The sequence below is a fragment of the Schistocerca cancellata genome, chromosome 12 (genome assembly GCF_023864275.1).
Source record: "Schistocerca cancellata isolate TAMUIC-IGC-003103 chromosome 12, iqSchCanc2.1, whole genome shotgun sequence".
Lineage (NCBI taxonomy): Eukaryota > Metazoa > Arthropoda > Insecta > Orthoptera > Acrididae > Schistocerca > Schistocerca cancellata.
In genome coordinates this window covers 93,158,060-93,171,461 of record NC_064637.1, presented here as the reverse complement: position 1 = coordinate 93,171,461, position 13,402 = coordinate 93,158,060, and positions in this window count along the sequence as shown.

Genomic DNA, 13,402 nt, shown 5'->3' with positions numbered 1-13,402 from the left:
TCCAAAATTGAATAACTGTAAATTTTACTGATAGAAATCAGAATATTTACTGATTAAAAGTAATACTCTTCACGGATAATTTCACTTTAGTCTTTTCGCTTACTTTTTGGGCATTTGCAGAATGATTGAGCGCTTTTCTGTCTTATAGCAGAGGGCACATGTAGCATCTTCCTTTTGGCGACCTTCCAGCTGACACAATCTTCACTACTAGTTTTCGAACGTGCCATTGCTTGTAGAACTTTATTTTGGAGGATCGGCGTTTCGATTCTCCTTTTCTGTATGGGTAAAGTTCTGTTTTCATCAGATCTACCTGCCATTTAATTGGTATGTAACTGTGACCATAATCACAAGATATTTATTGCCTCTACTCCAGTACATTTGTCCATAGGGTAAAACATTTTCTTGATTTTCTTCCAAGTGTATGCACTTTCCTTCTGGTCAAGAGAAACAGCTCCTGATGTAAGTTCATTATAGGATGCTGTTTTCACGTCTTTCATCGAGAGTGCTGGTGTTTTCCATAGACTTAGAAACTTCACAAATATATTCTTTGTGGCCACAGTTGCACAACTGTCAAATTGTGTTTCAGGCGAAAATTGTGATTATAAAATTTATTAGATCATTGACGCCCTCGTTCCGAGTGGATTTTCCAAGGTGGAATTTTCATGATACTGTGCTCTAGTATGCTGCTGACTGGTGACAATGATTTACTCTATTGAGCTTCGTCATGGCCGATAAGGAAATTCAGTTTTGTAGTCTGGGTCATCTACTTCTTGTTCAGTGTCTGTTCCACTTGTGACGCTTGAAGACGTGGGTTAATTATCACGATGGCCATCTGGGGCTGAATCTCAGCTGTCTTCTTTATGAGAGAGTGTTTCATCTTCAAGCCATTCAATAATAAGCGATTTTAATTTTTGATTACTCGTGCTGACTTCAGATGTTCTTCTGTCTTTGCAGCCAGTACGGCTATAATTACATTATAAGAAAGAAATAATCGTATCTTAAATACTTAGTCTGTGTATGATGCAAAATTTACTTTCATCTGAAAGTTTTTTGGCATTGAGAAATACATTTACCTTCAATTGAGTACTGGGGTATGGCTTTTACAGCGCTTCTGACCTCTCAATAGAGAATCTACCTACATTACCACGTCATTCTGGTAAAAATAAAATATGGGGAAGCCAGCTGGTTCGGTACGTGGACTTAAATACTCTTGACACGTATAAGCGTGAAAGCGCCAAAGAAATGGTATGGGCATACATATTCAAATACAGAGACATATAAACGGCCAGGGTACGGCGCTGCGGTCTTCAGCACCTGTATAAGATAACAAGTGTCTGCCGCAGTTGTTACATCGCTTACTGCTGGTACAATGGTAGCTTATCAAGATATATGTGAATGAAGTGAAACCCTTCCGCAAATTACGGCAGATATCAATGGTGGGTCAACAACAAAGTGTGCGAACCATTCAACGAAACATCATCGGTATGGGCTTTCGAAGCCGGTGACCCACTCGTGTACCCTAGATGACTGCACGATATAAAGCTTTACGCCTCGCCTGGGCCCGTAAGCACTGACATTGGATTGTTGATTAATGGAAAGATGTTGCCTGGTCAGACGAGTCTCGTTTCAGATTGTATCGTGCGGATAAACGAGTACAGATATGGAGACATCATCATGAATCCATGGACCCTCCATGTTAGCAGGAGACTGTTCAAGCTGGTGGAGGTTCTTCAGTGGCGTGGGGAGTGTGCAGATGGAGTGGTATGGGTCCTCTGATACGTCTAGATACGACTCTGACAGGTGACATGTACGTAAACATCCTGTCTAATCACCTGCATCCACTCATGTCTATTGTGCATTCCGACGGACTTGGGCAATTCTAGCAGGACAATGCGACACCCCACACGCCCAGAATTGCTACAGAGTGGCTCCAGGAACACTGTTGTGATTTTGAACGCATCTGCTGGATACCAAACGCCCCAGGCATGAACATTATTGGGCGTATCTGGGACGCCTCGCAACGTGCTGTTCAGAACACCCCTTGGCACCCTTAGGGATTTATGGTGAGCCCTGCAGGATTGATGGTGTCACTTCTCTCCAGCACTACACACATTAGTCGAGTCCATGCCAGGACGTGTTGGGACACTTGCGTGCTCGCGGGGCTCTACACGATATTAGGCAGGTGTACCAGTTTTTTTGGCTCTTCAATATACACTACTGGCCATTAAAATTGCTACACCAAGAAGAAATGCAGATGATAAACGGGTATTCATTGGACAGATATATTATACTAGAACTGACATGTGATTACATTTTCACGCAATTTGGGTGCATGGATCCTGAGAAATCAGTACCCAGAACAACCACCTCTGGCCGTAATAACGGCCTTGGTACGCCAAGGCATTGCGTCAAACAGAGCTTGGATGGTGTGTACAGGTACAGCTGCCCATGCAGCTTCAACACGATACCACAGTTCATCAAGAGAAGTGACTGGCATATTGTGACGAGCCAGTTGCTCGGCCACCATTGACAAGACGTTATTAGTTGGTGACAGATCTGGAGAATGTGCTGGCCAGGTCAGCAGTCGAACATTTTCTGTGTCCAGAAAGGCCCGTACAGGAACTGCAACATGCGGTCGTGCATTGTCCTGCTGAAATCAGGGGTTCGCAGGGATCGAATGAAGGGTAGAGCCACGGGTCGTAACACATCTGAAATGTAACGTCCACTGTTCAAAGTGCCGTTAATGCGAACAAGAGGTGACCGACACGTGTAACCAATGGCACCCCGTACCATCACGCCGGGTGATACACCACGATGTCGCCAAACACGGATGTGACCATCACGATGCTGTAAACAGAACCAGGATTCATCCGAAAAAATGACGTTTTGCCATTCGTGCACCCAGGTTCGTCGTTGAGTACACCATCGCAGGCGCTCCTGCGTGTGATGAAGCGTCAAGGGAAACCGCAGCCACGCTCTCCTGGCTGATAGTCCATGCTGCTGCAAACGTCGTCGAACTGCTCGTGCAGATGGTTGTTGTCTTGCAAGTGCAGATGGTTGCTGTCTTGCAAACATCCCCATCTGTTGACTCAGGGATCGAGACGCGGCTGCACGATCCGTTACAGCCATGCGGATAAGATGCCTGTCATCTCGACTGCTAGTCATACGAGGCCGTTGGGATCCAGCGCGGCGTTCCGTATTACCCTCCTGAACCCACCGATTCCGTGTTCTGCCAACGGACATTGGATCTCGACCAACGCGAGCAGCAATCTCGCGATACGATAAACCGCAATCGCGATAGGCTACAATCCGACCTTTATCAAAGTCGGAAACGTGATACTACGCATTTCTCTTCCTTACACGAGGCATCACAACAACGTTTCACCAGGCAATGCCGTTCAACTGTTGTTTGTGTATGAGAAATCGGTTGGAAACTATCCTCATGTCAGCAAGTTCTAGGTGTCGCTCCCGGCGCCACCCTTGTGTGAATGCTCTGAAAACCAATCCTTTGCATATCGCAGCATCATGTCGGTTAAATTTCCCGTCTGTAGCACGTCATCTTCGTGGTGTAGCAGTTTTAATGGGCAATAGTGTAAGAGTAGGTCTAGGAGATTCAAAAAATAAAATAATTAATTTACCTTGCATCAAGCAGGGTTCCTTCTGAAGTAAGGATTACACTAGGCATCATTTAAAATAAATACATTTCAAGACAGTTTGAGAGAATGAAAGGTTTCCGGGTCTAAAAGACCCCTGTTACGCATCCAAGGGTATGGCGTCTCCAATTATTTTGCCACGAGGACTGAACAAAGTCCTTATCACCTTGCGCTATTGTACGGTCAATGAACCGCTTTGTTCAACAAAAGTGGAATTGCAATCATGGAGGAAGACGTATCGCTAATGGAGCGTGCGGGGTCCCCTCATTGTCAGATTGTTGTTGCAGCAGCGGGACGTGGCTGGGGAACCGGCGCGCCAGTCTCCCTGGAGGCTGGCCGCCACCGTGCGTGCGGGGAGCGGCGCCCCGCAGGGGTCATCTCTGGGACCATCTTTAATTATTCCTCCGGCGCCGTGACTGATGGCCGCGAGCGCAGAGCCGGGGCTCGGCAGCTGTTGTCTGGCGACGGGGAAATGGGAGCCGACATCTGTCCTGCCGCACTGTGGCAATATGTGGGAAGGGGCGGGCACGCAATGCCGGCTCGCGGAAGATATTGCTTTCTAATTCGGAAGAGAAACTCTCTACATGGCAAACTGATCACCATATCCCCCCAAAAGATGTAACTCAGTTACGAGAATATCGCTTGAATTCATAAACTTCTTTGTTGTATCGATTTTAGAACACCGTCCGCCTCCGTAGCGTACCGGTGATGTTACCGCCTACCACGCAGGGGACCCGGGTTAGATTCCCGGCAGGGGCTGGGTGTTGCGTGTCCATCATTTTCATTGGTAGAATTTTGGGAAGATGTGGTTCATCTGTAAAGGAGACAGCTTATAAATCACTAATACGACCTATTCTTGAGTACTGCTCGAGCGTTTGGGACCCCTATCAGGTCGGATTGAGGGAGGACATAGAAGCAATTCAGAGGCGGGCTGCTAGATTTGTTACTGGTAGGTTTGATCATCAAGCGAGTGTTACGGAAATGCTTCAGGAACTCTGGTGGGAGTCTCTGGGGGAAAGGAGGCGTTCTTTTCGTGAGTCGCTACTGAGGAAATTTAGAGAACCAGCATTTGAGGCTGACTACAGTACAGTTTTACTGCCGCCAACTTACATTTCGCGGAAAGACCACAAAGGTAATAGAGAGATTAGGGCTCGTACAGAGGCATACAGGCAGTCATTTTTCCCTCGTTCTGTTTGGGAGAGGAACAGTTGTGGTACTAGGTACCCTCCGCCACGCACCGTATGGTGGATTGCGGAGTTTGCATATAGATGTAGATCATCATTGACCCGCCGAGGTGGAGTCAACTACAAAGGACTTGCAATACGGCGACCGAACATCCCCGAATGGGGACTTCCGGTTAGCAATGCCATACGATCATTTCCTTTTTTGCTTTTAGAACACCTTCCGCCAAAGTACGACCTACAATTTTGATGAGTCTGTATTGCCATCGATCTTGCGACCTCAACGCTTTTACAATTATCTCTTTCCAAATTCATCATCTGCGGCTCGGTGATATGCACATCATAGTCTTCGCATGGATCCTGGTTTCGAGTCCCAGTCCAGCACACATTTTAGCCTGATGCTGCATACCGTTCTACATCTACATCTACATACATACTCCGCAATCCACCATACGGTGCGTGGCGGAGGGTACCTCGTACCACAACTAGCATCTTCTCTCCCTCTTCCACTCCCAAACAGAACGAGGGAAAAATGACTGCCTATATGCCTCTGTACGAGCCCTAATCTCTCTCATCTTATCTTTGTGGTCTTTCCGCGAAATTGGCGGCAGTAAAATTGTACTGCAGTCAGCCTCAAATGCTGGTTCTCTAAATTTCCTCAGTAGCGACTCACGAAAAGAACGCCTCCTTTCCCCCAGAGACTCCCACCCGAGTTCCTGAAGCATTTCCGTAACACTCGCGTGATGATCAAACCTACCAGTAACAAATCTAGCAGCCCGCCTCTGAATTGCTTCTATGTCCTCCCTCAATCCGACCTGATAGGGATCCCAAACGCTCGAGCAGTAAACAAGAATAGGTCGTAATAGTGTTTTATAAGTGGCCTCCTTTACAGATGAACCACATCTTCCCAAAATTCTACCAATGAACCGAAGATGACTATCCGCCTTCCCCACAACTGCCATTACATGCTTTTCCCACTTCGTATCGCTCTGCTATGTTACGCCCAAATATTTAATCGAAGTGACTGCGTCAAGCGCTACACTACTAATGGAGTATTCAAAGATTACAGGATTCTTCTTCCTATTCATCTGCATTAATTTACATTTATCTATATTTATTACCAATTACAAATCCTGTCCAAGTCATCTTGTATCCTCCTACAGTCACTCAACGAGGACACCTTCCCGAACACCACAGCATCATCAGAAAACAGCCGCACATTGCTATCCACCCTATCCTATGACATTATCAGTTCCTTCCCCTTCCTTTCTCCCGCGTCCGCTTCAGTTAACATAATCTGTATCACAACCGTGGACACCGCGCATTCATATAAAGTGATACGTCTCGATGGGCTACGAATCTCCAACCGTCAGGGCAGACGCACATTTAAGTTCGACTTCCAGCGAGAATCTACAATTTGCGATTGCGGAGGACGTTTGACGGGGAATTGGTGATTGGTAGTGCTAGGTAATTATATGCGTTGGCCGAAGATTGTGCCGCAATAGACCGCGCATTTGCGATAAAGAATGTGCACAGGTGGCGCAGTGGATAACGCAAATTCTAGTAAGGGTTCGAGTCCCGGTCTGGCACACATTTACACCAGTCACAGCTGATGCCACATAAACTCCCGATGCAGATAATATCATCAGTTTATTCCCTTCCCCTCCCCTCCACCTTCAGTTTATTTAACCTAGCTTCATCCATCTGTTGGACATGACTGTACCATATTAATTGTTTCCACCCGTTGTGAATTGTTAATGGGCCTTTTACATCAATTCGTAATCGTAACTCTTCGGTATATATTTTCTCTCTTCTGAATATTCCCAATCGCGATCAGGACACATCCATTTCCTTGGCCACCCACTCCCACATTTTTACTTTTTGTAAGTCTTCACTCTCTGCCCCGTACAACAAGGAAATTTTAATTAATTGATAAACTGATCAGCTGGTTATCCGGTAATGGCCGGTTACTTATTTATGTCAGTGTTATATTACAACAGACTAGCCAGCTGCGAGTAGGACTCAAGCACTCAGAATTGCATACAAATTTAATTGCGCATACAGACAGGTCATCCACACTAGGAATTGAGAATTTTTGCCTGTTGTCGACATTGATACTGGCGATATATCGACCCAGGGGATTCCAAGATTCTCCAGAACATTTCAGCTTCAATTATATAAAAGTCACATAAAGCCATATAGGAGGTAGGCGACCGTCATTATAATAATCATTAGTCCTCCATTCAGACTGATGGCTCGCAATGGAAAACGTCAAACGTCAGGTAAGGAATGACTTTATTGCTCATATGAAGCGTTTCGGATTTTACCCATTATCGCATACGAAGAAGTGATTGCTGCTAGTAGATAAGACTTTCAAGATGTACGTGAAACTAACATTCGCAGAGTAGTCTGCGGCATGAATGCAGAACTACTAATTGTTTTAATTTCAAGTTTGACGTCGGCTTTAGACAAGGATGTGGGCTACTACCTACCCTTTTCAGTACCTGTAATGACTTCATTCTTCGAAAATGGAAATGCAAAGTGAGGAGCACTTGAATATAATGATAATAAAGAATCCGCCTCGGTTGCAAATAGAAACCGGATGTTGACCTTGGTTTCGGCGCAGATAACCACGCCTTCTTCGGAACACACTAAAACTACATACTGCCTAAAGAGGCATGGTCCAACATTGATACTACCTTTTTATGCAGTTTGTAGTTTTAGTGTGTTCCGAAGAAGGCGCGGTTATCCGCGCTGAAACCTAGGCCAACATCCGGTTTTTATTTGCAATCGAGGCGGATTCTTTATAATCATCAAATTATTCACGATTGCTGATGCGCTGCAATATTAAAAGTTCTCAAGTACTTGAATATACTTCTGTTTCGCTACGGTCGCACGTTCGAATCCTGCCTCGGGCATGGATGTGTGTGATGTCCTTAGGTTAGTTAGGTTTAAGTAGTTCTAAGTTCTAAGGGACAGATGACCTCAGATGTTAAGTCCCATAGTGCTCAGAGCCATTTGAACCATACTTCTGTTTACTGATGACATCGTTATTATTCAAAATAATGAAGATGACCTCCAAAGATCAGTACTCCAACAGAACGAAATTTGCAAAAAGTACATATTAAAAATTTCTTGTAACAAAAGAAAAATGACATTCCGAGAAAAGTATCCAGTCAGAACAAAAGTTGCTTTGGGTAATTCAGTTTCAGAATAAGTGTCTCAGATCTCTTATTTAGGCAGTGCTATAAGTTTTGATTCGGACCCTGATATTGAAAATAAAACACACAAATTCCAAGCTGTCTCTGGTAGCGTTAGCAGAACATTGGGCCATAAAGTACAAATGGAAATCATCATGAAAATCTATAAAGTAATGGCGGTTCTTGTGTTGTCCTATGGATGCGAAAGCTGGGTTACCGAAAAAAAAATTCGAAAAGAGATGAGCTTCCCAAGAAAGACGAAGGGCCGCACAAGAAGAGATATGACTAGAAAGGAAGATATCAGAACAGAAATATTTTCAGCATGAATGAAAAAATTCTAAAATATCATGAAAGTTCAAATCAACAACCCCCAGACCACAGAATTCCTCAGAAGGTCCTGAAGTACATGCTGAATGTGGAAAGAGAGATATTGGAAAGCCTCGAAAAAGATGAGAATGATTTTGTTTGTGAGTTCTGAGCAGGCAACAGCCTAGTCCTTGAAAGGAAGATGATGATGTTTGACGTCGGATAGCAAATAACAAAAATATTTTTTCTCATACGATATAATTACACATTAACATTTCCAGATTTTTTCCCTTTACTTGTAATGTGAAACCTTACTTCTTACCAAATTTCATCATCGTAGATCAACTGAAAGTACCCCATAGGTTTTGATGAATGAGTTTGTGAGTGTTAAAATATGAGACGTAAATGGCCGTATCTTTTGGGTGCACTGACGTAAAAGCTTACATTTTGTACACCGCAAAAGGGCTGTAGACTTGAGTATGTGACATGAATTTCACCTTGATACGGCAACCCGTTTGTGAGAAAAAAGGTTTTTAACAGTCGGACGGACAATTAAGCGACCGTGCAAGATTTCTATTTCTGCCTGTTGAGGAACGGAATCCTGAGAAGAGTGTTTTGCAAAGCATTGTGACATAACCAAATGCTTCTAAATAGGGCTGTTAACGTAAGGCATTTTTCTTAGCTGAGTAGTACAGCTGATGTAAGCACGATAACTATCTTGTAAAAAAAGCACATTGAAATATGTAAGTTTCATAATGTTATTTCAATGCAGTTGGAGTGTTTCAGACCTCTACGTAATTCACTTATGTCTTTATTAAAAGTGGACTGTTCTAGACTGTTTTGCAAAGGAGTGCAATGTAAGCGAACATTTGTACAGAGTGTACTTAATACGTGGCATACGTCTCAACTGAGTTATGCTCCGTAAAGCGTTGTACTGACTAATGTAACCTTTATGATTGCCTAAATAAATAGGTAAGTTTCAAAATATGATTTAAGGTGGATTGCTTACACACTACACAGATTTTGTGAAACAGAAAAATATCAAAATATTTATAACGACACTGCAATATTTGACATGTTTCATAGCCTAGTCTGGGTTTATAAAACCGTTGCTGTGCAAACTACTGTAATCTCGGCATGTTTCGTTATGTAAAGAAAATTTTATACGCTTCGATGTACTATTTGCCACCAGAATATTACAATAGTCTAGTCTACGTTTTAACATGAACAGTGTAAGACTTAATGGTCCATGTGAGTTCCTCTTTCTTTCTAATCTTATTCATGTTCCACAATCACAGAAAAAAATATTGTGGGTTACACAGATGTGATGAAGCTACGATCGATTATCTAGCTTCTTAGTAGTATCACGGCACTTGGCTGAAAACAGATTGCAGCTGATTCAGTCATCAGTTTACGATACGGCTTTGCTGAGACTATATATTTGGAACAGTGTATTGGACTGCCAGTTTGTTCCTTAGTGACTAATAGAAACATTATGAGACAGTGGACGCATTTACGAGTGACAGGTAGTCAATTTGTATGTGAATATCTATAACATGTATGCATGTGTATATTATGTTTTGATGTCTTTACGCACATTGTATTTTTAACTACACATTTCATTTCGATGCTGCAAATGATAAGAAATATGTACTCGACGCCAAGGCGCCTTCCTTTGAGCTGATGTAATGTGATTCGAGAGTATTTGCTACACATAATACTTCGCTTTAATTATTTTGACATTTACTATTTCTTATACATTTTTGTCTAGTGCGTTTCACTCACCTGCTTTTCACTTACCTGCTCTCAGGTTGTAGCCTCTGACTTACCTGAACAGTCCTTCGTGGTCCTTCAGTAATTTGTGATGGATTCAGGCAACAGCCAACAGCTGCTATGTCGACAGCATTTCGACGTGTGTCTGAAAGGAATTTTCTGCTGTAGTGAAATCTGTCTGCCCGTTTGTCCAAGACGATGTCATTACCTGGAATCAAATTTTGGATGAGATGTGTCGTGATGGTATCTCTTTATGAAGTCGGAGTACTCTAAAGAAATGTGACGTAAATTGTTTTTTTACAGCGCGGGGACAAAAGAAATGAATGTGTAAACATCAAACACATCGTAGTACGTTGGAATACGGCTGAAGAAAGTATTTTCTAACATTGCAGTCATGTTTCTTAAAAGGCCGTTTATTTTACGATTAATGTTCGGCTGGTGGTGTTCCTTTGCAAACCCCTCGAGGAGGATATTATACAGTATTCTTCAAATTGCGCTACGGAGCATCGACATATTATATGAGAGACACTTTTTATGTGCCACCAAAAGCTGTAGATAAAATAAGCCTACTGCATCAGTGACGAATTTCTTCGTGGAACCGACTGATGTGTATATACTATTATTAATATCAGATAACGTGGGTGTTATGTAAAATCTGCCTTCTGCACACTTTCAGTGCAGTAATGTGATCGAGGTAAATAAATTCAGTAAACTGATTAGTTTGACGATTGTCGCTAAAACAGCCTCAGAATTATCATAAGCAGCTTAGTGTATTCTCCAATTCAAATTTTTGTGACGTGCTGGTTCTTATTACTTGTTAAATAAAAATGTTTAAAGATTTTTTAAACTTATTCCACATCCATGAGGACCATTTCACTTGGGAGTTGTGAAAGGGACGTAGGTATATATTCTTCTGTAGTAGACATGTGTTATGTATTCTTGTTTTGTGATACATTGTAAATAATTTAGGAGTTCGGCAATAGGGATGTATGGAACAAAATGTACGTGTGAGCTGAGCTAATGTCTTGCGTCCAGTTTTCATGATTTTTCACAAGTTCTATCTCCGGACTGTTTTCGTTATCGTTTCATGTTTGTGTGCAATTCAGTGAGACATGTTTATTTATAACATCCCACAGCGGTGTTTTTTCTGGAAGCTCTTCGATACGAAGAAATTCTGTTTTAATCCATTGGTCGAACTGAAGATGAGGGTGGAAAGCCCTGTAAATGCACCTTGCACGAAAATAAATATAACTGATACAAGTAATTCTTTCAATGTGTTCTTTATATCATAGACATTCCCATCTCACATGGACGACATAAGATTCTGTCGTTATTTATAAAGGTGTCATTATGTTCGCTAGATTTACTTTGCACGATACATTGAAACTGCATCACCTCTAGTGCTTTAATACGATTTTTTTCTTACCTTTTACTTTCCCCTAAACCGTCTTCATTACCTTACTTGTGAACATCTCTATTTTTGCCCTGAAATCTCGTGGATGTAGCGGTGCCGGCGGATTTCTGCCGTCGTAATTTACGTACGAGAAATTTCACAGTTCATGTGAAACGGGTAAAGATGAATCCTGTTGACTATTGTTTCATCTGATAGTACCGTGGTCTGTACTAGCCGAGTGACGGTACCTTAAGCTTTCTTTTTCTTGTTCAAAACGCGTGTTAAACATTCTGCTGATCGTGGAAGGGTGAATGTCTGCAGACGATATACAGGTCAAAGAGAGTAAAACAAAAAGCAGTAGTAATAATAGTTCTCAGCAGCTTCTTTACTTCTTTTTTGATGGGTCCGGTCTGGGCGCAAGTGTGAGATTTATGACCTCATTGATACAAGCGCGCCCCCTTATCAGCGGGACGCGTCTTCTCTGCGTATTAATCTCCTCCGCCCATTCACGAGGAATTTCTTTAAATAGAAGAAGACACAAACAACAAGATTCTGAATGAGCTATCGGGCAGGCACTTGGCGGGTCAATATGCAGGCGCTTAAGTAGCGCTATTTGACTTCAGCACGATCCGACGCACTTCCAAATACGGTCTGTTTAAATCGGCGGTATTTGTGTCTCAGTACGTACTGTTCCGTCCGTATTCTGGGTAGTGAGGTTTCCAAAAGAGTGTAAACACTAGAGAGTGCAGACATATAATAGTATAACAGCCGTGTAAAATTCGTTTTGAATAATGCAGAAATGTATTTTGTCCTAGCGTCTCTTGTTCGTTAATAGTTTCGCTCAGTAGAGTCTCCTAATGAATGGGTTAAATATAGACTTGGACGACGTGGAGATTGCAAGTAGTGTACAGTAAGCCCCCTAGATCAACGTCCAATATTTTCATTGTGACCCTTAATCACAGATACAGTAGCGTCTAGGAGTATGTGGCAAATTTGTAGTATGTGGAAGTTAGGCTTGTTGTTGTACAGGGTAAATGTGAGAACCATTTGTTAAATCAAAATCCCGAACTTAAATTTCACTTTATTGATTTGTAAACAACATACTCCTCGGTCATGGAGCACACAAGGGTGTAACGAGTATAAGACCAGAATTTTTTATTTGCTGTACCTTAATACAAACCCACATCAAGGCATCGGTTGTTTTTTGCTCTGCAGCCAACAGTCGTCTCTCAAATACGTCACAAACTTTACGATCTGATGTTTTCTACTCGGTATTACTGCAGCTCTAAATGGATTTTACCTGTCAGTATAGACCAGACTCTTCCTCTGACGGAACACTTTGAGAATCCTGGTACTTCGATGGAAGGCCTCATTTATTTTGCAGGTCAATAAAGTTTTTAAAAATGAAAAAGTTGTTTTATTCATTAATTACTTCCATTTTCAATCATAATTAATAACACAGAATGGTAATAATATTTTAAGAAATAACTAGTATCGTCAAAATGTCGAAGAAACAAACTGCCATGTTATTAACAGTTTCCCGCGGAGCACTTATTCGCCAGTATACTGCGGAAGACAATTTGGGAAACCCAGTTATAGACTATTCGTTTTGCATGCACTTGTCCACACTTCAGCACCTGAGCTCTTGTCCAGGGCGGAATCATACTACTTGTAATGGCTATAACTATGTCTGAAAATGACGTATGTTGGATGTTATGTTGTCCAGTACACAGTCCTTAGTGACCAAGATAAATAACTGCAGTCATAATCGTTATACCATGTATACGTGTGTAACATCAAAATTAATTTTTTCCTAGGTCAGAGAGTAAAATAAACTCGCACCACGTGCTTTCAATACACTGCTTTTGTATGTGTCTAATAGGAGATAGTATTTGC